We start from the raw sequence: 22,603 nt of genomic DNA on the forward strand, positions 1-22,603 counted from the left end.
AGAGCAGCTGGAGCACATTCCACCCACACACAGGACAGGGAGCTGACAACCAAGGAGTGGAGGATCAATACTCCAGCTTTCTCTCCTCCGTTTCCCTGCATCTCAGCAGTATGGAGCTTGATACCGATGAGAACCTGCTCACTGACTTTAAACTGCTTTTCTTACCTTCTCAGTTCCATTTCTCCATACCTCAATTGATGCTTTCTGGTAAGACCTAGCAAATAAACTGTTTTCACTGAAATTTCAGTCTTGAAATCTGCTTTGGGTTCCCCAGTCTAAGACAGAAATATATTCATTTTCCCATCACTGGACTTCCAGGTTGTTGTCAATTTTTCACTGCTACAAACAAGGCTGCAACATTTGTCTACAAACCTCTAGATATACAAGTAGGAAGCTTTCGGTATTTCCCACTAGTGAAACTGCTCAGTTGGAGGGTATGTGCATCTTCATCTTTAATAAATACTACCAACATTTGAAAAGCCCGACAATGTCAAGGACTGGCCAGAGTCCCATGTGCGATGGGTGTGGAATGGCATCTCACTGTAGCAGGTGCGGGGACTCAGTTGGGGTCTTGGAGAAGCACTTAGTTATAGCAAGAGTGTTTCATAAATGATATCTGATACAGTCAAGATTAGTGGGGAATAAAAACACGTTGCTTAGAAGTACTTATCCATAAATCTAAAGTCAGCAAAAATCTTTTTTTTCTAATGTGAAAATACTTTTTTCCGAGGGAGGGGGAACAACTTAAAATAAACCAGAACACCCTTCATATTAATCATTCTTCTCATATACTTCAAATTTGTAGTTAATGCCTTTCTCCTCCTGGACATCCGAGAGAAAACCTGGGTATTCTGACAGAAGTTTATATTTCTCCGAATCAATTTCTGGAAAATACGTGTCACTTTCAAAGTCCTGCATGATCCTTGTCACAATAGTTTAAGATGGCCTGGGTGATGAATGGTTTCCTTATGAATAGAACTGCCACCAACTATCCAAATCATCTCTACTTAATTTCCTAATTCTGGTTGTTCAGTAAGTTTTTGGGTGTTGTTGTTGTTGTTGTTGTTGTTGTTGTTGTTGTTGTTGTTGTTGTTTTGAGACAGAGTCTCTCTCTGTCGCCCAGGTTGGAGGGCAGTAATGCGGTCCTGCTCACTGCAAGCTCCGCCTCCCGTGTTCACGCCATTCTCCTGCCTCAGCCTCCCGAGTAGCTGGGACTACAGGCGCACACTGCCACTCCCGGCTAATTTATTTATTTTTTTATTTTTAGTGGAGATGGAGTTTCACCGTGTTAGCCAGGATGGTCTCGATCCCTTGTCCTCGTGATCTGCCCGCCTGGCCTCCCAAAGTGCTGGGATTACAGGAGTGAGCCACCGCGCCCGGTCGGTTGTTCAGTAAGTTTTAAGGCATCGTCCATACTTCTGGAGAGAAAGTGAACCTCCTTGTGGAGGTTCCTTGAGTTCTCTGCTGGGAACTAAATTAATTCTATCCTTTAAAGGTCGATCCTTCTCAGGAATGGAGAACCAGGCCTTCCTACGCATAATCACCTTCTGTTTACCTTCTACTGAAGAGTTTGTGTCATTCTCTGGAAATATCTGAATTCATTCCTGAGCAGTGGCCAGGGCAGGTGCCCGTTCTTGCCAATGCTCATGTTCTGAGACACAGCGACGATGCAGTTTAGCAAATGAACCATGACAGCAGCGGTGAGCACCTCCGAGCCCGCTCGCTACACAGGGACGTGCGGCCAAGATTGGCCGGAAGGTTTTTACTTGGAACCTGGAGGATGAACAATGATATCCCTCTCTCCACCTTAAAGCTCATCCTGGGGATCCACCTCCTGGTAGCAGGAGCAGAGCAGCAGCGCCCTCTGGTGGTCCATGCGCTTCCTTTTGCAGATCACTCACAGCCATGAGACCCTCCTCTCCTTTCCAATCACCTGGGATTTCTTCACTGGACACCATCCTGTGTCAACTTTCCTGTAAAGCAAAAGAAGCGTGAGGTTGCTGGAGGAGGAATGGTGTCATTCCCCACCTTTGGCGAGATCTATGTCACCGTGTTCAAGGGAAGCGCCAGATCTTATTCCCCATGCAGAGAGGAGGCTCTGGCCATGAAGGCGCCTTTGGAGGGGTGAGGACCCGCTCCCTCTACGCTGGAGGCCAAGAGCCTGCAGACGGCGGAGAAGGCTTCCCCTCAGTTGTGTCCTATCAGATTCTTCCAAGAGTCAAGGAGTAGACCTGCATATTGCCTCTGGTGATGTGAGCTGCGCGCACACCTAGAAGTGAGGTCACCCCTGCTGGGGATCCTGGGACTACTGGTTGTTCTGCTTGCTCAGTGTCCAGAGAGGAGGATGAGAAGGAGGCTTTATGCAAAATAGTAACCATGCTCTATACATTATTTGTGTCATAAAATAAAAGACTCCAAAAGGAAAAAAAAACTATCTAAAATGTGTGCCCTTTAATAAAAAGTAAACACCCATTAACCATTAGGGATAGACATTTACAGGGCAAACCAGAGGCCCCATCATTTGCCCCACTTCAACATTAAACTCTTTCCTCCCCCAAGTAAAAACACATCTTGACTTTTATGATCATCATTTCTTTTATATACATATATATACATATATATATATATATATTTTTTTTTTTTTTTTTTTTTTGAGATGGAGTCTCGCTCTGTCTCCAGGCTGGAGTGCAGTGGTGCAATCTTGGCTCACTGCAACCTCCGCCTCCCGGGTTGAAGCGAGTCTCCTGCCTCAGCCTCCCGAGTAGTTGGAACTACGGGCACACTCCACCACACACCCAGCTAATTTTTGTATTTTTTAGTAGAGACGGGGTTTCACCATATTGGCCAGGATGGTCTTGATCTCTTGACCTCGTGATCCACCCACCTCGGCCTCCCAAAGTGCTGGGATTACAGGCTTGAGCCACCATGCCCGGCCTCTATTTTATATTTTTATCATCCAAAATTATAATTTAGTTTTACCTTTAGAAATATGATTTTGTTCTCTTTTATTCTATCGATTCTTCCTTGAAATTTATATTGTGTGGTAGAGCTTCCCATAGTGTGCATTTTGCTGATTGCTCCCCAAGTTGTAGTTTAATATGTATTTCTAGTATCTGTTTTGCCTCTAAACTGGTAACTGGCTACGGAGATCAGCTTCTATTCAGGCTTGATTTCTTTTTCACTTGTACTTGTGTGATGCTACTGTATCGTGTTCTTCCAAAAAGAGGAAGAATCTCACAGTATTTTCTTTTTTTTAAGACGGAGTCTCTCTCTGTCCCCCAGCCTGGAGTGCAGTGTCGCGATCTCCACTCACTGCAAGCTCCGCCTCCCGGGTTCGCGCCATTCTCCTGCCTCAGCCTCCTGAGTAGCTGGGACTACAGGCGCCCGCCACCACGCCCGGCTAATTTTTTGTGTTTTTAGTAGACGGGGTTTCACCGTGTTAGCCAGGATGGTTTCGATCTTCTGACCTCGTGATCCATCCACCTGCCCCGGCCTCCCAATGTGCTGGGATTACAGGCGTGAGCCACCGCGCCCCGCCAGTTTTTTTTGTTTGTTTGTTTGTTTGTTTGTTTGTATTGTTAATCGTCATTGCTGTTCAATGGCTAAATCTGTTCACTCATTATCAGTTGCAAAAGAGTTATTACAGTCTCAGTCTCTCATTCCTTCTTCATTTATTATCTGAATAATTTCTAAAGTAAGAGGTCTGTCCTCCCCTACTGTTTGTTTACTACTAGAAACTTGTTTTTTGAGAGACTAAGTCAAGCATGTACTCAGCTATGACCCAGAGATTGCACTCTTAGTTATCAACTAATAGAAATGTGTGTATGTGTGTGCCAAAATATATGAAAATATTATTCATAGCAGCACGATTTGTAAAATCTAAATATGACATAATTGTCTATCAACAGTGAAGGGACAAGAAGTGTGAGCTATTTATAAAGTGGAGCATTGGACAGCCATGGGAGTGAATAGGCTACGGCCACACACAGCGAGATGATGAGACCCAGGCGCATGTATAATGCCATTCAGTTGGAACTGGCAGAACTCATCTGTGTTAGAAATCAGGAGTGGCTACTCTAGGGTTGGGGAGGGTGGTTTATGAGTCTCACCTTTTGGAGGCTACCTATGGGTCCAGCAGCACTGACTCCCACCTACCAAGGCCGTTGAGTGACCTGGCAGGATGGGCGTGTGAAGGGAGCTAGTGTGGTTCCTGCATGCACATACCCTTCCTGCCAGGTCTGAGCTCAGCCACAGTGAAGCCTGGCTAACTTCCATTTTTCTGCTTTGTTGTTCAGTGCCACCTCAGGGGTAGGTATTTTCTGCATGGATGGGGTGTTAACTTGGGGTTCAGGCTCTTTCCACATGGACTATTTTCATCTCATGAGGGGCCTGTCCAATCTATGACACTGTAGGTGGCTCACAAGACAATTCATGTAAGTACTTGGAATCACAATGGTTCTTGATGTCCCATGGTCAAGAATTCTATCTGATCAGGGCCAGTAACACTAAAAGTTGCTTCAAGAAGGGGGTGTATGTCTTTGCTGTGGATGACATGATCTTACTCCAGAATCCCAGGCCCTCCATTGTAACTTTCCCACTGATGCTTGGTTCAGCTCCATCCCGCATCTTTCCCCAGCCCTGCCACCTCCAGCACCAGGGGGACTGAGGGACGGTGACTGCCTGCACCACAGCCTGGATCTGCTGCCGTGTCCTTTTTTGTGTAGGGCCCACTTGAAGCTGGCATCCTCGTATGTCACCCAAAATGTGGGCCAAAAGATATACCTACAAATGGAATGTGGTGTTGTCAGAACCCGAAGAGATTCACCAGGCAATCTGCTTCTCTCTCTCTTTTTTCTTTTCCGTGAGGATGAAAGATGTAATGGGTTTTTTGTTTTGTTTTGTTATGTTCTTATTGGAAGAAATTTCCCTGCATGCCCCTAGCCACCGGACTCATACAATTTCACTGCAGTGGCCACTCCTGAGATTCTGTAAGATTTGTCCTCCTCTTTCTGGGGAGCACGTGTTGTACCAAGGCCTCCAGCATACTTTCCACCTTCTTTCTCATCCATCCCAATCTATGATGTTGCCAATGAAATGAACAAATTTAACATTCTGTAGAATGCCCATGGTCTCTTAAGACTCTGTTATAGATGGCAGGAGAGTTCTAATAGCTCTCAGGGAAACTGTAAATAGATATGATATGAATGTGAATAACTCCATATCCACTTTCTAATTGGAAAGGAAAGTACTCAGCAAATCCCCGGCTGCACATCATTGGCCTGCAGCCTTGTTAACCTCCGCTAGCAGTGATATCCAGCCAGCATGGCAGCTGCAATCAAGACTGCCACTAGGTCAAGTCTGAAGTAATCCTGTTCATTCTTCAGGCCCCATCAGGCTTCAGCAAGGACAGAATACACGGAGATAACAGGCAACCCCAACACCACCCCACTTCCTATGGGTGGTGCTACCTCCACAATACCTGCAATAACCTCCACAAGACCTGCCCTGGGATGTGACATCACTTCCGATTCAGTTGAGAAAGGGGCAGTTTCAGAGGCTTCCCTTTGGCCTTCAGCCCAAAAAAAGTCCTTACTGCACAGGCGAGGGACCCAGTGTGGGGGTGACTCCAGCTGCCAGTGCATCAATGCCAATTATGTTCTCATGGAATAGGGAAACAAACAGGGCTGGGACTACAGGATTATGAGCTATAATGTGTCCCAGCCTCTGGAAGCCTCTCTGTGATGGGACATGATGGAGCTGTGGAAATCTGGACATCAATGTCAGCTCACACCCAATGTCAATCCTCCCCCAAAATTCTGCCTATTTCCCTTGCCCAGTGTACAGTCTTTTGAGTAAATGGCTGTAGGTTCCTTTGCAGAAGAGCACAGGAAATTTACCCAACATACACTTCCATGCTGTTCCAGGGTCCTTCCTCCTACGGATATGAACTCCTCCTTTGTCACTGGGATGTGAATCTGAAAGTTGACTGAGGTCTACAGGCATTGAGAATGGATTATGATTTGTACTGAGTCAAACACCTTCACCCTCCTGCTCCTCAACTCTTGCTTTCTTTTCATAGATATCAAGCAGCGCCCTTGCTGGCTGTCCTTCTGTTCTGAACCTGAGACACTGCCCTCTATTAACCTTCCCCACACTCTCTGCAGGTCAAGCACCACCTTGGCTGCTCTGTTGGGGTTGTCATGGTAACTGTGCCCTCTGACTTTTGCAGGTCACTGCCGCCACTTGATCTCTATCTCTTCGGGGCCACACCCTCCCAACAGATAGCAATTAGCCCAACTCTGGGGCCACATTTCCTATCATCATCCCCATCCTACAGAGGACAGAACCCCAACATTTCTTAGTGATACAGGTCTCTCTCACCAGCATGTTCATGAGAGCTCTGGTACAAGGTGTGCCCTCTGGGCCTTCTAGTGGGACATGACCCTGATGGGCCTCTGGCCTCACATAATGGCTTCATCCACTCCTCGACTTTCCTCAGCCTTCTTATTTCATCCTCTGCATGTTCCAGGGCAACTAAGTCATGGCTAACTTGTTGAGAGTTGGGCATTACTTTTTCCAGTCTACATAGAGCCACCCAGCATGAGTGTGCCTCATGCCCTGGAGTCCTGGATAAACCCATGTCCTGAGGAACTGCCCTCAAGCCAAAGGATTTTTGTTCATCCAGCCTGACATTCTGATGCTTTGATCAAACACCCTCAAATTCCAATCCCGGAAGTGCTCCATGGGCTCCTACAAGGACATGCCGGCTGGTTCCTGCAAAGCTCCTGAGAGGGATTCCCGCTGCATCACAGGGGTGAGGTTTCTCCAGCATCTTCCAGTATAGGAAGTGGGAACTATTACCAGAGAAAAGCGAGCCTCCCCTGCATGCCCAGAAGGTCCTGGAGGACACCAATCGGATAGCTCTGTTCCAGTTTGCAGAATCTCAGGTTTCCCCAGCAGGGCCCTGACTTTCCCACAACAGGCGTGCCTTGGCTGAGTGTCAAACATCTCTGGAGTGCTGTGACCCTCACAATGATATCTTCAGCTGCTATTCCATGCTATCTGCCCTTCCTCTAAAGGAAATAAAGGACTATCCATGAGACATTGTAGAGGCACTCACACATAGCCAGTGGCTGCTGTTAACAATCCTCAGATTCTCATTCTCCTTTTATAGGACATCAACACAGCTGAGTAGTATTCAGCCAACTCCACTGTCTCTGTAGGTTTCCCTCTCACCCTGTCATTACTGTGCAGAGGCTTCTATCATCACACCTGCCATAGCTTCCCCTAACCAGGGCATCTTCTCAGGTCAGCACTGGGCAGACCCACAGTTGCTCAGCTGCACCTTGTGCGATGCACTTTCTGTGTCCTCCATCAATCCAGATGGCATCCTCTTGGCCAGTCAGGCAGTAGGTGAGCTCATCCCAAATCCCCATGCTTTTGCCTGTGTTCTTGGAACACTCCGGACACCACTCTTGTTAGTTAGGGTCCCTTGAGGAGAAGACCCTAATATCTATTAAATGTGTGATATTTTATTAGGGGAAATGTTTATGAGTGAAATTGGGGAGGAAGACAGAAAACGCTGGGAGAGCCATCAGAGGGTGATGCAAGTCTAAACTCCAGTGAAGGAGAGAGGGAGGGAGAGTCAGCTGGAAGTGCCCTAGACCCAGTGCAGGCTAAGGGAAGTTCAGTAAGGGGATCAGGGAGCCCTGGAGCTCAGTTTGCCTTCAGTGGAGGAAAGATCCTGCTTTGGTTTCCCTGCTGTTCTCAACTGTTGACTGGAAGAAGCTCATGGGAACATGGTTTCAGAGAAAATGTGGTGATAGGCTTCAGGCTAGAATAGCTGGGACCATCACTAGTTACCTTTTCTCTAGCTGAGGGCCTCAGATGTGCATTCCTGTGACTGCCACAATGGTCCAGTGGTGAGAGAAAAAATGATGATGATAAAAGAAAAAAAAGGAATGGACTGTTGAATTAAAATCTTTAAGTAGATGAGATAGGATGCAGTTTGGACACCGACAGAGGAACTGGCTCTGGCTGGGACTAGGTTAACCTACAACAACCGTCTATGTGGTGGAAGGCCCATCAAGCAGTGCAGCTGTAAATGCATGAGCTGGTGGTGGTGGAATCTGTGAAATTGTCTTCTAATGTGTTCACTTTTCTCAGTGAAGTAGGAAACAAGGCCATCAGCTGAATTAAGAATGGGGAAGGAGGGTTGGATGTGTGAGCACAGAGAGAAGGTGTGTAAGAGTCACCCAGGCCTGGAGGAGGCTGAGGGTGAGCCATGCAGGGAGGGGGTGATTGCTGAACGTGGTGGGGGCTCCCCATGAGGTTTGGGTCATGAAGGTACAGAGAGCAGTCAGTGTGCTGTGTGCTGCTCTCCTGCAGCTCAGGGAGCAGGTGCAGTGTAGGCAGAGGTGGAATCTACCAGCTGAGTAGTTTTGCCAAGCAAGTGTGACAATGAAAGGGAGAGGCAAGGGAAATCGTCTACCATAGAATCCAAAATGGGTGAGGAGGGAGGAGAGGACATTCAAGGCTGAGGGACAATGGGTGGATGGCAGGATCACTAGATTGGGAATCCCGGGGGGGCCCAGAGGGTCAAAAGACTGCTGGAATTGATGTACTGCAGGGTGGACACCAAGCCTGAAAAACACGTACATATAGAATGAATTATTTGCTGATTACAGCATATGATAAAATGATAATATCTGTGTTCTCAGAGCCTGTGGCCACCCTGTAAGCGGATGAGTGGGAAGATGGTCAGAGAGTGGGAAGTGTGAGATTGAGAGTATTTAAGTGCTGGGGTTCTTGGCCATGATGAGGCCTAGATGACAAGGGCACAGGGCCCAGGCACAGCAGAGAAGAAGGTCATGGAGGAGAGGAGGTTTAGGATCTCAGAAACCAGGGAGTGAGGACATTCTCTCTGCTGTATGGGTGTCTATTGCTGTCATAAAATTACCACAGGCCAAGTGGCTTTAAGCAGCGCCTCTTTGTCATGTCACAGTCGTGTGGGTTGCAGGTCCACCCAGTCTCATGGAGCTGAGATCAAGGTATGGGCAGGTCTGTGTTCCTTCCTGGAGACTCTGGAGAAAAATCCACTCCCAAGTTCATTCAGGCTCTTGTCTGAATTCACATTCTTGCAGATAGGACTGAAGACCCCGTTTCTTTTCTGGCTGTCATTTGGGAGCCACGCTTGGCTCCTAGAGCCTTCTCTTGGGTGCTCACATGTGGCTCCTGTGGCACATCCAACCTCCCAGCTTGGAACCTCTGGCTTCCTCTGCTGTGTCTTCTCTTCTTCCCTCTTCTGCAACATCTCTGACTCCAGCCAGAGCACGTTCTCTGCTTTTAATGGCTCATGTGATTTGATTGGGCCACACAGACAGTCCAGGGGAATCTCCCTATTTTAAGGTCCTTAATCTTCATTACATGAGTAATGTCCCTTTTGCCATGTAATGCAACCTGTTCACAGGTTCTAAGATTGAGGCTGGACTTCTTTGGGGACCATTATTCAGCCGACCACATCTGCATATGTTGAAGTCATCAATATCAAGGAGACAGCACTGCTGGAGAGGGAGCCAGGGAACCAGGAGCTACAAGTCAGGATTGAGAGGAATGGCCTGGGGCCCACAGGGAATGGCTACAATGAAGGGAGTGGGGCCCTAATCTGATGACAGTTTAGGGAGGTTTGGGAGGAGGGAGGCAGCAAGGTCTCAAAACCACAATGAGAAATGAGTCCAAAGGTACAAGTCCCTGGGGAAAGTCCCCATGTGGGAGGACTTCTGAAGGGTCTGTGTCCTCCGGGAAACCCAGGTTCCTGCTGGAGCTGTGAGATCAGGAACATCCTGAGAGAGGATGTGGACGTTTTCCTGATCAAGGGCTGAGAATTCCAGAGGGTGCAGTGGGAAGATTTCTGGAGTTGGGGTGGGAGGATGAGGGGGACAGAATAGGGGTGTGCAGAGACTTGTGGGGATGTGAATGCAGAGTGTTTGGGGGACCCAGTGTGACTGACACAGACAGGGAAAGGGCATGAGGAGCTCAGTCCTGGTGGACTCGAGGCGGACGATGGTGCTGAGGCTGTGGGAGATGAGGGAGGAGGAGCAGGGGTGGCTCTCACCTGGGCTCTATCCACGGAAGTAAGGACGGTGGAGTGGTTGGATCTTAGTGCTGTGTGGACCTTTCTTGACCCCCTGATGACAGAATGGAGTGCCTGAGGCAGGGGGATTCTTAGAGGATTGACTCTTGAACGTGAGGAAGGAAAGTAAGCTCATTCCAGGTCTCAGGGTCTACCCTGACACCTTCTGCAGGTGGTGTCACTTCTGGGTCCCATGTGTGACCCCAGCACACGGGCCTTCTTCTTCCCTGCTGAGGAGACGGAGGTCCAGGGGAGCTGTGCTCAGATTTGATTATGCCAATATGCGTGTCAGCACCTTAAAATATGATGTGGAAGTGGAGATGTTGTTTCCAAATAAAAGAAAACTGAGTAAATGGGAGTTTTAAGAAACCTGGGCAATGGAGAGTAGAAGAAAATGTTTCTACTTTTCAGTTTTCCCGAATGTTGCTGTCAAGGGGCTGGGAGAGAAGTTGCAGGAAAAACAGAAACCTCAGAAAGGGCTGGAGCTCCTGAGCTCCGCTCATCTCCACAAGAAAGACATTTGGGAAATTATTAAGACAATTTCCCATTACTTTGAAATTCTGTAATATTAGGGAATTCTAGTAACTCTCTTCAGTGTAATAATAATATTATTGTTGGAAAAATGTTATTTGTTAAGAGATGAGTACTGAAGTATTTAGGAATGAGGGTCGTGATATTGGCAGTGATTACCAACTGTTTCAGCAAAAATTATGGAAATATAATTTATTACATACACAAAGGAAATAATTAGATCTATGGTGACCATTGTATTCTTTCAAACTTTAGGACTCTTGGAAATTTTTTACAATAATTTGGAGAAAATTTTAAGGCTAATAGCACATAATCACATGAGAAATGTTCACCACATCATGTTGAATGGAAATTAAGTTTCGAGACCAGATGAGGTGGCTCATGCCCGTAATCCCACAGCTTTGAGAGGCTGAGGTGAGAGGATCACTTTAGGCCAGGAGTTCGAGAGCAGTCTGGGCAACATAGCAAAACCCCATCTCTACAAAATCCTAAACAATTAATTGAACCTGGTGGCGGGTACGTGTGGCTCTAGCTAGTTGGGAAGCTGAGTTGGGGTGATTGCTTAAGCCTAGGAGTTCAAGGTTATAGTGAGCTGTGATCATACTACTGCAATTTAGCCTCAGTGACAGAGCAAGACCCTGTCTCAAAAAAAAGAAAAAAAGGAATATTTAGCATTTAAGAGCATTCAAGAGCATGTGCATGAGAATGTGTCAGTTGTGTATATTTTGTGTGTGACTGTGTCATTGTGTAGAGAGTATCCTAGTAAGAACATATGTCAATCTGTGTGGTGGCATCTTTGTGTCTGTGTGTGTTGGTGTGTGAGTCTATGTGTGCATTCATTCATTCATTCATTCACTCAACCAGTATATTTAAAGTAACAATCAGGCACTATTCAGGGCAAGGGAAATACAGCTGTGAACAATCAAAATCACTGTCCTTGTCCTCATGAAGCTTGTATTCTAGAGGAGAGAAATAAGCAATTAAAATAAATACATTCATAGCTGGGCACAAATGTGTGTAATCCCAGCACTTTGGGAGGCTGAAGCTGGAGGACCCCTTGAGTCCAGGAGTTTGAGACCAGCCTGGGAAACACAGTAAGACTCTATTTGTACCAAAAAAAAAAAAAAAAAAAAAAAAAAAAAAAAAAAAAAAAACTAGCTGAGTGTGGTGGCACACACCTGTAGTCCCCAGTTACTTGGGAGGCTGAGGTGGGAGGATCACTTGAGCCCAGGAGTTCCAGGCTACAGTGAGCCGAGATTGTACCACTGCACTCCAGCCTGGGTGACAGAGCATAACCTGGTCTCTCCAAATAAATAAATAAGTAAATAATTCTTAAATTTTAGTAAAAGGGTTGTGAACAAAAACAAAGCAGAGTGGGGTCAGAGATGATGGGAGATGCCACATGAAGTGGGCAGTGCAGGGACGGACTCTCATGGGAATGAGGAGAATGTCAGGGTGGAAGGGAGCCCTGGAGATGAGTTTCCAGGCAGAGGAGCAGCTCTACTGAGGCTCTGTAGTGTGGACACCCGGGCGTACTGTATAAATGATGCCGTGGAGGCCTCAGCCTGGCCCCATTGCACAGCCACATCTGGGTAAACTGGGAGGTCACTGGAGACGGTCTTGCCAATGAGAGGGATTTTTCTTTTTCTTTTTTTTCTTTTTGGACAGAATTTCTCTCTTGTTGCCCAGGCTTGAATGCGATGGTGTCATCTCAGCCCACTGCACCCTCCATCTCCCAGGTTCAAGCGATTCTCCTGTCTCAGCCTCCCGAGTAGCTGGGATTACAGGCGTCCGCCACCGTGCCTGGCTAATTTTTTGTCTTTTTAGTACAGATGGGGTTTCACCATGTTGGCCAGGCTGGTCTTGAACTCCTGATCTCAAGTGATCCACCTGCCACGGCCTCCCAAAGTGCTGGGATTACAGGTGTGAGCCACCACACCTGGCCCCAAGAGGGATTTTTCACATAACATGTTTTGAAAAGATTCTTCAAAACATTCCAAAGGTATTACAGGGAAATTTTCCTCCCTAACCAGACCCCGTGTGCTCTGCCAGAAATGAGCACGTTGCCAAGTCTCATGCATCCTTCCTGGAAAGCAGTTATGCACGTGTTACTGTTGTTACATGAAGAAGGAGCACTGAAAAGAAAAGAGTAGAAGAAAATGTTTCTTCTTTTCGGTTTTCCAGAGTGTTGTCATGAAGGGCTGGAGAGAGAGGTTACAGGGAGGAGACAGAAACCTCAGGGACGGCACAAGGCTCCGGAGCTTCCCTCTCCTCTCATCGTTGTGGAGTCTCTTGCTGCCCAGAGGCTCCTTCACCCCTACTGATGCTCAGCCCCGGGTCAGCCATCTCTGCCTGACTTACAGTCCACTCCCCTCTTCTGCTCAGAGAATCTGAGAGCAGCGCGGCGGCATCCCCCGTGTGGCCACAGGGCTAAAGACAGTGGCCCCGAGCTCCCACCTCACCTGCTCAGCCAAGACCTCCCCTGGGTCTCCCTGGGCTCCAGGCAGCAGGACAGGGGTCTGAACACAAGAGGGCGCGCCTACCCTATGTCAGGGTTGGGATCAGCCGTGTCTGTGTGGTTCTATTCATGTACTCTTTATTGTATTCCATTGATCTATGCCTATTTTATGCCAATATCACACTGCCTTTTATTACTAGAGGTTTATAGTAAATATTGAAATCACCCAATATGCATCTTCCAAATTTCTTCTTTTAAAAATTATTTTGGCTATTCAGTTATTTGTATTTCCATAGAAATGGTAGCTTCAGCTTGCCAATTTCTTTAAACATTTCTTTTAAAGCTCACCAGTGTTTTAATTGATATTACACTTAATTTAATAGCTCAATTTTGGAGAATTAATAACATCGGAGATTCCAGTTCTTGAATACACTATCTCTCTGTTTATATCGATCTTCTTTACTTTTTGTTGGTGGTGCCATGTAGAACTTAGTGTACAAATCATACACACTATTAAAACATTGATGCCTGGACATGGTATTACTTTAATCATTCTTTTATAAGTGGATTTTAAAATTTTTCATCATTCTGATTTTATATTACTTGTAGATACTTTTGTAGAGGAATTGTACCCTAAAATTTTGATAAATTCACTAATTACTTCTAAAAGTTGTATTTGCCTTAGGATTTTCCACTTACATAATATTGTCACCTGCAAACTAGGACACTTTACTTCTCTTTCATTTATAAGTCTTTCATTTCTTTTTCTTGGCTTAATGCTCCGGCCAGGACCTCCAGGACAATATCTTTGCTGTTTTCCTGATCTTAGGTAGAGAGTAATCAATTTTCATCATAAAATATAATGCAAGTTGTAGGTTTTACATGGAAGCCCTTGATCAAATTGAAGAACTTGCCTACGATTCCTATCCACTGACACATTTTGTCACGAGTGAGTGTTGCATTCTATTTTTTATTTATTTTTTTAACTTTTAGGTTCTGTGGTACATGTGCAGGCTTGTTATGTATTTAAATTCCATGTCATAGGGGTTTGGTGTACAGATTAATTTATCATGCAGGTTTCAAGCATGGTACTTGATAGGATGTTTTTTAATCCTTGATCTTCTCCCATCCTCGACCCTCCAGTAGGCCCTGGTGTTCACTGTTTCCTTCTTTTGAGTCCATGTGTACTCACTGTTGAGCTCCCACTTATCAGAGAGAACTCATGGTGTTTGGTTTTCTGTTCCTGTGGTAGTTCTCAGAATAATGACCTCTAGCTTCATCCATGTTCCTGCAAAGGACATGACCTTGTCCTTTTTTATGGCTGCATAGTATTCCATGGTGTCTGTGTACCACTTTTCCTTATCCAGTCTACCATTGATGGGTTTTTAAGTTGATTCCATATCTTTGCTATTCTGAATAGCACTGAAATGAACGTACACGTGCATGTGTCTTTATGGTAGAATGATTTATATTCCTTTGGGAATAGGCCCAATAAAGGCATTGCTGGGTCAAATGGTAGTTCTAAGTTCTTTGAAAAATCGCCAAACTATTTTCCATAATGGCTCAACTAATTAATTTGCATTCCCACTAGCAGTGTGTAAGCATTCCCTGTTCCCTGCAACCTTGCCAACATCTGTAATTTTCTGACTTTTTAATAATATCCATTTGACTGGTGTGAGATGGTATCTCATTGTGGTTTGGATTCGTATTTCCCTAATGATTAGTGATGTCGATCATTTTTTCATATGCTTATTGGCCATGTGTTCTTTTGAAAAATGTCTGTTCATGTCCTTTGCCTACTTTTTAATGGGGTTGTTTTCTGCTTGTTAATTTGTTTAAATTCCTCATAGGTTCTGGATAATTAGGCCTTTGTCAGATGCATAGTTAGTGATATTTTCTCCCATTCTGTAGGCTGACTGTTTATTCTGTTGATAGCTTATTTTGCACTGCAGAATCTCTTTTATTAGATTCCATTTGTCAATGTTTGTTTTTGTTGCACTTAACCTCTGGTGTCTTCTTTTGATACCTTTTAAACATGTTTTTTAATTTTTTTTTTTTTTTTTTTGCCTTTTATTTTAGTTTCAGGGTACTTGCCAACAGCTGAGGCAGCATAGCGGGGAGCAGGTGCTTTGGCTGGTGTGGGGATACTGCCAGGAGTGGGGCTGTGGTGTTCTTTTGCAATGCTGGCGCCGGCAGTAGTGGTGGCTTGGTGGGGGTGGAGTTGCTGCTGTCTGTTCTTGCACCAGCACAGGAGGCTGCAACAGCCAGGAAGATTGCTTGAACCTGAGAGGTCGAGGCTGCAATTAGCTATGATTGTGCCATTGCACTCAGCCTTGGTGACAGAGTGAGACCCTGTTTCAAAAAAAAAAAAATTATTTATTTTATTTATTTATCTACCTATTTATTTATTTAGAGACAGAGTCTCACTTTGTCGCCCAGGCTGGAGTGCAGTGGCGTGATCTTGGCTCACTGTAGCCTCCGCCTCCTTGGTTCAAGAGATTCTCCTGCCTCATCCTCCTGAGTAGCTGGGATTACAGGCACCGACCACCAGCCGAGGCTAATTTAGTATTTTTAGTAGAGATGGGTTTTCGCCATGTTGGCCAGCCTGGTCCCAAACTCCTGACATCAAGTAATCTCCCCACCTCGGGCACCCAAAGTGCTGGGATTACAAGTGTGAGCCACAGCACCCAGATTGTTTTTTACTGTATTGATTGAGTTGTATTATTTAATTTCCAGATGTTAAATCAAACTTACTTCCCCATATAAAACCAGTCTGGCATGACATATTGTTCTTTTTATGTTTATTTGAATTTGATAATTTTTGCATAGATTTTTGGTCTGGGTTCAAGATAAATACTTGTTTGTGGTTCTTTTTTCTTGTGATTTTGTTGTGTGGGTTTTCTCTTCTTTTTTCTTAATCTTAGTAATATTGGCCACATAGAGTTGAAAATGGTTGCCTCCTTTAATTTCAAAGATGACGTGTTTAAAATTGATGTTATATGTTCCATACAATTCATCAGTGAAGTCTTCTGGACCTAGAGTTTCCTCTATGGGAAGGAATTCAATTACACATTCAATTTCTACAATTTATATATAGCTGGCTACATTTTCTGTTTCTTCTTGGGTCAGTTTTCAGGAGTTTTCTCTCTCAAGTAAATTGTTCATTTGGTTGTCAAACTTACTGGCATGAAATTATTAATATTTCTTTTCAGGGCCTGAAGACTGTGCACTGATATTCTTTTCTTCCTGATATTGTTCATTTGGGTCTTCATGTCTTGATCAATCTAGCTAGGGGTTTATAAAATTTACTGATTATTTTCCCATATAGCCAACTTTTGGATTTATTAATTTTATTTATCTTTCTGATTCATTGACTTCAGTTTCATTATTATTTCCTTCCTCTGCATGTTTTGGTTTAATTTGTTCCTGTTTGTTTTTTTATGGCAGAAGCTAAGTTACTAATTTGAGACCTTTCTTCTTTTTTAATACAGGAAAGTAAAGATACCAAATTTTCTCTAGTACTACAGCTTATTCCACACAGGTTGACTTATTGTACTTTAATATCCTTCAGTTTAGAAGACGTCCTAATTTCTCTTGTGATTTCTTCATTGACAAAATTGTCAATCAGAATTGTGATGTTTAATTTCTGGATATTTGGTATTTTTATGATCATGTATCTTAGTCCATTTGGGCTGTTGAAACAGAACAGCGTAGTCTGTGTGGCTTATAAACAACAGAAATCTATTTCTCACAATTCTCACAATTCCAGAGCCTGGGAAGTCCAAGGTCAAGACAATGGCAGAGAGAGCGTGTGATGAAGGGTGCGTCCTGATTCACAGATGGTGTCTTTTCTTGGTGTCCTTACATGGTGGAAGGAGCAAAGGAGCTCTATGAGGCTCTTTTTATAAGGTGACTAGTCTCATTAACAAGGGCTCTGCCCTCAGGACTTAATCATCTCCTAAAGGCGCCACCTCCAAACACCATCACATTAGGGATTAGGTTTCAATATGTGAATTTAGGGGATGACAAAAACATTCAGTCCACAGGACCATCTTATTGTTACTGATTTCTAATGTGTTTCCATATGGTCAGAAAATATATCTTGTATGATTTCAATATTTTCAAATGGATTGTTTTAAGGCCTGAAATACAGTTTTTCTTGGTAAATGTCTCATTCACACTTGAGACTATATGTATTTTTTCATTGATGTTCATATGTATATAAGTCAATAAAGTCTGCGAAGCTAATGCTTTTTGGTTTTCTAGGTATTTGTTGGAATTTTTTATAGTTTTTAAATGTATTGCTAAAGAGAAACTTTTAACATATCTAATCATGAACATGCAATTCTCCATTTCTATCTCTGTAATTTTGTCAATTTTTTTCATGAACTCTGAAGTTATGCAATTGGGCCCATTTCGGATTACATGTCTTTTTGTTGAATTGACCCTTTTGTTATGAAGTGTCTCCTTTTTTTAATCTCTGGTAATACATTTCATTTGAAAGTCTCTTTTTTACTAGTAGTACTATAACTCTTTCAACCTCCTTAAGTTTACTGTTTGCATGACATTGCTTTTTGCATCCATTTTCATTTGACTTGGACTTATGTGTGCCTGCAATAGTGTGTTTCACAGTGCTATAAAGAACTACATGAGATTGGGCAATTTATAAAGAAAAGAGGTTTAATTAGCTCAGCATTCCGCATGGCGGTGGGGGAGCTCCCAGGAAAGTTACAATCATGGCAGAAGGTGAAGGGGAAACAAGGCACACCTTACAGGGCAGCAGGAGGGGGTGGGAGGAGGTGCCACACTCTTAACCAATCAGATCTTGTGAGAACTCACTATCATGAGACCAGCAAGTGGGAAATCACCCCCCATGAACAGTACTACAGTCTATGAGGTCTTGGTCACCCCAAAGCTCTTCTCCATGATGAGCTGCCTGTTACTGCCATCAGGAACCCCAGGAGCTGGACATGGGATTCTTTGCCATTTCTGAGGAGGAGCTGGAGAGGTCCCAGAGCATATATACCTTGATCCAATTGGAGACAGAGTGGAGTCAGGCAGAACTCGGCATTGGGCAGGGTAATATGTTTGTTTTAATTTGCTGGGGCTGCCATAACAAAGTAACACACTGGGTGACTTAAACAACAGAAATTCATTTTCTCACAGTTCTGGAGGCTGGACGTTCAAGATCACTGTGTTGGCAGTGCTGGTTTCTTCTGAGGCTTCTTTCCTTGGTTTGTAGATGTGTTCTCTCTGTGTCTTCACATGGTCACTCCTCTGTATCTGTCTGTGTCTAATCTTCTCTTTTTATAAGGACATTAGTCACATTGAATTAGGGCACACTCATATGATCTCATTTTACCTTAATGACCTCCTTAAAGACCTCTCCAAATGCAGTTACTTTCTTGGGTACTGGGGGGTTAGGACATCAACATGCCAATTTTGGGGGATAAAATTTAGCCCATAACAGTCTAGATTATCCTTGAGATTGCATTTTCTAAAGAATAAAATAGAGTAAATCTCTTTAGCCTGATTCTGTCTCTTGATACTCTGAAATTTTGTTCTTGCAGCGAGAACAAAAAAAAAGAAGAGCCAAAAGTTGGTGCCACCCAGAAGGTGAGCCCTCCCTAACTCTGGCTACCCCAAGACCCAGGGCTGTGTCATTCCTGAAAGTCTTGCTGTATTCTAGTGATTCTGGTTCCAGCTTTTCAACTGGAAAGACAATTTTCTCCCAGGGGAACAACTTCTCCTGCTGTGCAGGCTATTTTCATTATATTTGGAGGACAAAAAAAGTTGATATAATAAAAAGAACATATTCATCAACTTTTTGTGGTAATTGATTTGTTTTTCTAAGACCACCAGAGCGAGCACAAAAGAACCAGCGAGTAGGCAAGGCTAGGAGCAAAACTGCAAATTTATTTTTTGGTCACCTAGCTTCAGGGAAGAAGGTGTGGAGGGTGAGGTCTGTCAGCCTCCGGCAAAGGAGGCCTAGAGAGTAGCCCGGTGGAGCTCTCGGGGGGAGTTCCTGATGCAGTCCCGACAGGAGTGGGGGCTGAGGAAGTTTGCAAGGCGTGCCTGCCGGGAGCGGCTTTTCTGGGAGTGGGAGGGCAATAGGCGGGGCACGGGCCTGTGGGGGGCGTTCCGTAGGTGCGACCAGGTAAATCTTGGTCTCTTCAGATTGACGTCACCTGGCGCATGCCCGGTTGATCTGCACCTTCCTGGGCGCCGGCTGCATTTTCACGCGCGGTGGGAAAAGTTGGTGATGAAGAACCCGGAAGTGTGCCATCTTGCCTGCGTTTGTCCAAACAGTAATCATTTTTATATCCTTATCAATACCCCACATTGTGATGAATATATTGGCCAGTAGACCAAGTAGACCAGGCTAGCAGACTGGAAGCCTAAACTGTAGTTGCTACTGTCATCTTCAGGCAGAATTTTTTCTTCTCTTGGAAACCTCACATTTCCTCCAAAGGCCTTCAGCTGACTCAAAAAGCCTCACCCACATTTTTAAGGATAACTTCCTTTTCATAAAATTAACTAAGGCTGGGTGCGGTGGCTCATGCCTGCAATCCCAGAACTTTGGGAAGTCAAGGCAGGTGGATCACTGAGGTCAGGAGTTTGAGACCAGCCTGACCAACATGGTGAAACCCCATCTCTACTAAAAATACAAAATTAGCTGGGCGTGGTGCTGGGCGTCTGTAATCCCAGTGACTCGGGAGACTGAGGAAGGAGAATCTATTGAACCCAGGTGGCAGAGGTTGCAGTGAGCCGAGATCACGCCATTGTATTCCACCCTGAGTGACAGAGCGAGACTCCATATCAAAAAAAAAAAAAAAAATCTAGTGACATCATCAGATTGTAACCACAACTGCAAAAGACTATCATAGCAACATCTAAATTAATGTTTGCTTAAATAAGTAGGTACCATGGTTTAGTCAAATTGACACATAAGACCAACCATCCCAGCCCATGCTTGTGAACTCACACCCATAAATGTTTTCTCAAACCATACTTAGTCTCTAAATAAAAATAATTATAAAGTTGTACTTTTGCCAAAGATGATACAACTATATTGCATCCAACTAAAAACACACTAACCCTTTCCGCAGAAAAAGATTCAAACTGAATGCATAATATGCACTCTTCTCTTTGAGGTACTGTAACCTAAATACCATGTTTTAAAAAAGTTAAACCATCATTAATAAAAGGGAATTATTAGTAGTACATCTTATGTTTTATTATTAGATGATAAAGAAAAGATGAAAACAAAGGTTTTTGCTTAATACATGTATGGGTACATACACACAGACATTAATATCTTTATAAAAACTTAAGGAAGTAATGCTCATAATATTTACTGTCTTTATTTCTGTAACTGGTCACATGGTTACAGCTGGTTATTTATTTATTTACTGATTTATTTGAGACAGGGTCTTATTCTGTTGCCCAGGCTGGAGTGCAGTGGCATTACCTCGGCTCACTGCAACCGCCACCTCCCAGGCACAAGTGATCCTCCTATCTCAATGTCCTAAGTAGCTGGGACTACAAGCACACCTCCAAGTCTGACTAATTTATTGTATTTATTTTCAGTAGACATGGAGTTTCAGCATGTTGCCCAGGTTGGTCTCACATTCCTAGACTTAAGCAACCCACCTGCCTCAGCCTCCCGAAGTGCTGGGATTACAGGCATGAGCCACCATGCTGGCCACAACTCGTATTTATAAATAGCTTTTTTCACTAACCGTCTCATATTCCCATTGCCTTCAGCAAGTCCCTCAGCTCATCAGGTTTCTTTTCCTGCTTGGGTAACTCAAACATTCATTTCTGCAAGAGAATGAGTCATTAGAAGTCCTACCTGACTTGGGTTGTTGCAGTTTTTATTGACTTTAATTATAGGGCAGAGTATTACTAAGAGATGCTCTAAAAGATCTCCTGTGTTAGAAACATAGTCTTATTTGCTGCCATTGTGTGGTAGCAGACCAATTTCCCCCTGAGGATCCAGACCAATCACCCCAGACAGAGCAGTAACTCTTTCCTTTTTCTGTTGATTCAGAAGCATGAGCAGCTGAAGGGGCCGGGTGGCTGTCTTAGCTTCCAGCTCAGTGGAATCATTTCTGTGTCTCCTGAGGGAGCATTCCTCCTTTGGAAAACCTCTAGACCCTCAGGACATAAGGTTGTGAGAACAGGAAGCAAAGATATTGCAAGTGGATCTCCATGGGTAATAGTGAATCATGCAACTCTCATTTCTATTTGGTAATTTCTGGACACATGGATCTTGGCTATGAGATAAACAACACCACATAATGGATGCTGATTCAGAGCATGTACAACTTCTGGAGAACGCTGCCGAAACCCACAAGTTATTGCCACCTTGCTGACCCTGTAACTGCATGATGAAAAGGTCACATTGCCCTTCTGTAAAACCAGCTGCTTCAGGATGATAGAGAGCACAGTAAGACCTGTGAATTTCATGAGCACGGGCCCATTGCGGCATTTAATTTTCTGTGAAGTGAATTGCTTGATCGCAAGCAATGCTGTGTGGGACACCATATGGCAGATATGGCATTCTGAAGTCCAGGAATATTGTTTTGCCAGAAGCACTGCTTGCAGGGGAGATAAATTTGTATCCAGAGAAAATGTCTGTTCCAGGAGGAACAAACCCCTGCTCCTTCCATGATGGTAAGTGTTCAATGTAATCAACCTGCACCAGTAACTGGCTAATCACCTCCAGGAATGGCGTCATATCGGAGACTCAGTGTAGGTTTCTGCTGATGGCAGATTTGGTACATATCCAGCAGTGGTTGTAGCCAGGTTGGCTTTGGTGAGTAGAAATCTGTGTTACTGAGCCCAGGCATCATCTCCACCCGTACCACCACAGCCATTTTGTTCATGAGTCCACTAAGCAAAGAGGATGAGAGGTATACAAAGAATGAGTCTTCCCATCCACTTTATCAAAACCTCTCCTACTGAGGTCACCTTGTGGAAATTAGTCACATGAGAGACAGATATCTGCACATTTTTTGCACATTTAGAAAGGTGTATCCACATGCCTTATACTGAGAACCCCTTTCCAACTATTTTCCAATCATGTTCTTTAAAATTCTCTGACCATCTATCCAAGCCTTTGGCCATAGCCTATGAATCCATATACAGTCACGTCTGTGTTCATTTCTCTTTTCAAGCAAAATTAATAATCAGCTACACTACACAAAGTTCTGTCTACTAGAAACATCTCCCTTCAATACAGTTCTTCAGGGATGTCTCAGAAGGGATGCCTGCATACCATACAGAACTATCTATACACAGACCTTTGTTTTCCCTTCCTGAGTCAATAATTGTAAGGAACTCCCCTATGAGGCCATAGGTACAGGCCAGGAGAGAAAAGGTAATGTAGCAGAACTGGGAGCCATGAGCATTTGGGCCATTTCCTGGTGTCATGTACTTGTGCCTTCAGGGCTTCCTTCAACCTGATCTCCTGTATA

At 44.3% G+C, this 22,603-nt stretch overlaps 1 pseudogene; it reads right to left on the reverse strand.

The window, feature by feature from the left end:
• Positions 1–771: 771 nt before the first annotated feature.
• LOC104677088 lies at positions 772–1,690 on the reverse strand (annotated as a pseudogene).
• Positions 1,691–22,603: the final 20,913 nt, after the last annotated feature.

The sequence above is a fragment of the Rhinopithecus roxellana genome, chromosome 4 (assembly GCF_007565055.1).
Source record: "Rhinopithecus roxellana isolate Shanxi Qingling chromosome 4, ASM756505v1, whole genome shotgun sequence".
NCBI classification, from domain to species: domain Eukaryota; kingdom Metazoa; phylum Chordata; class Mammalia; order Primates; family Cercopithecidae; genus Rhinopithecus; species Rhinopithecus roxellana.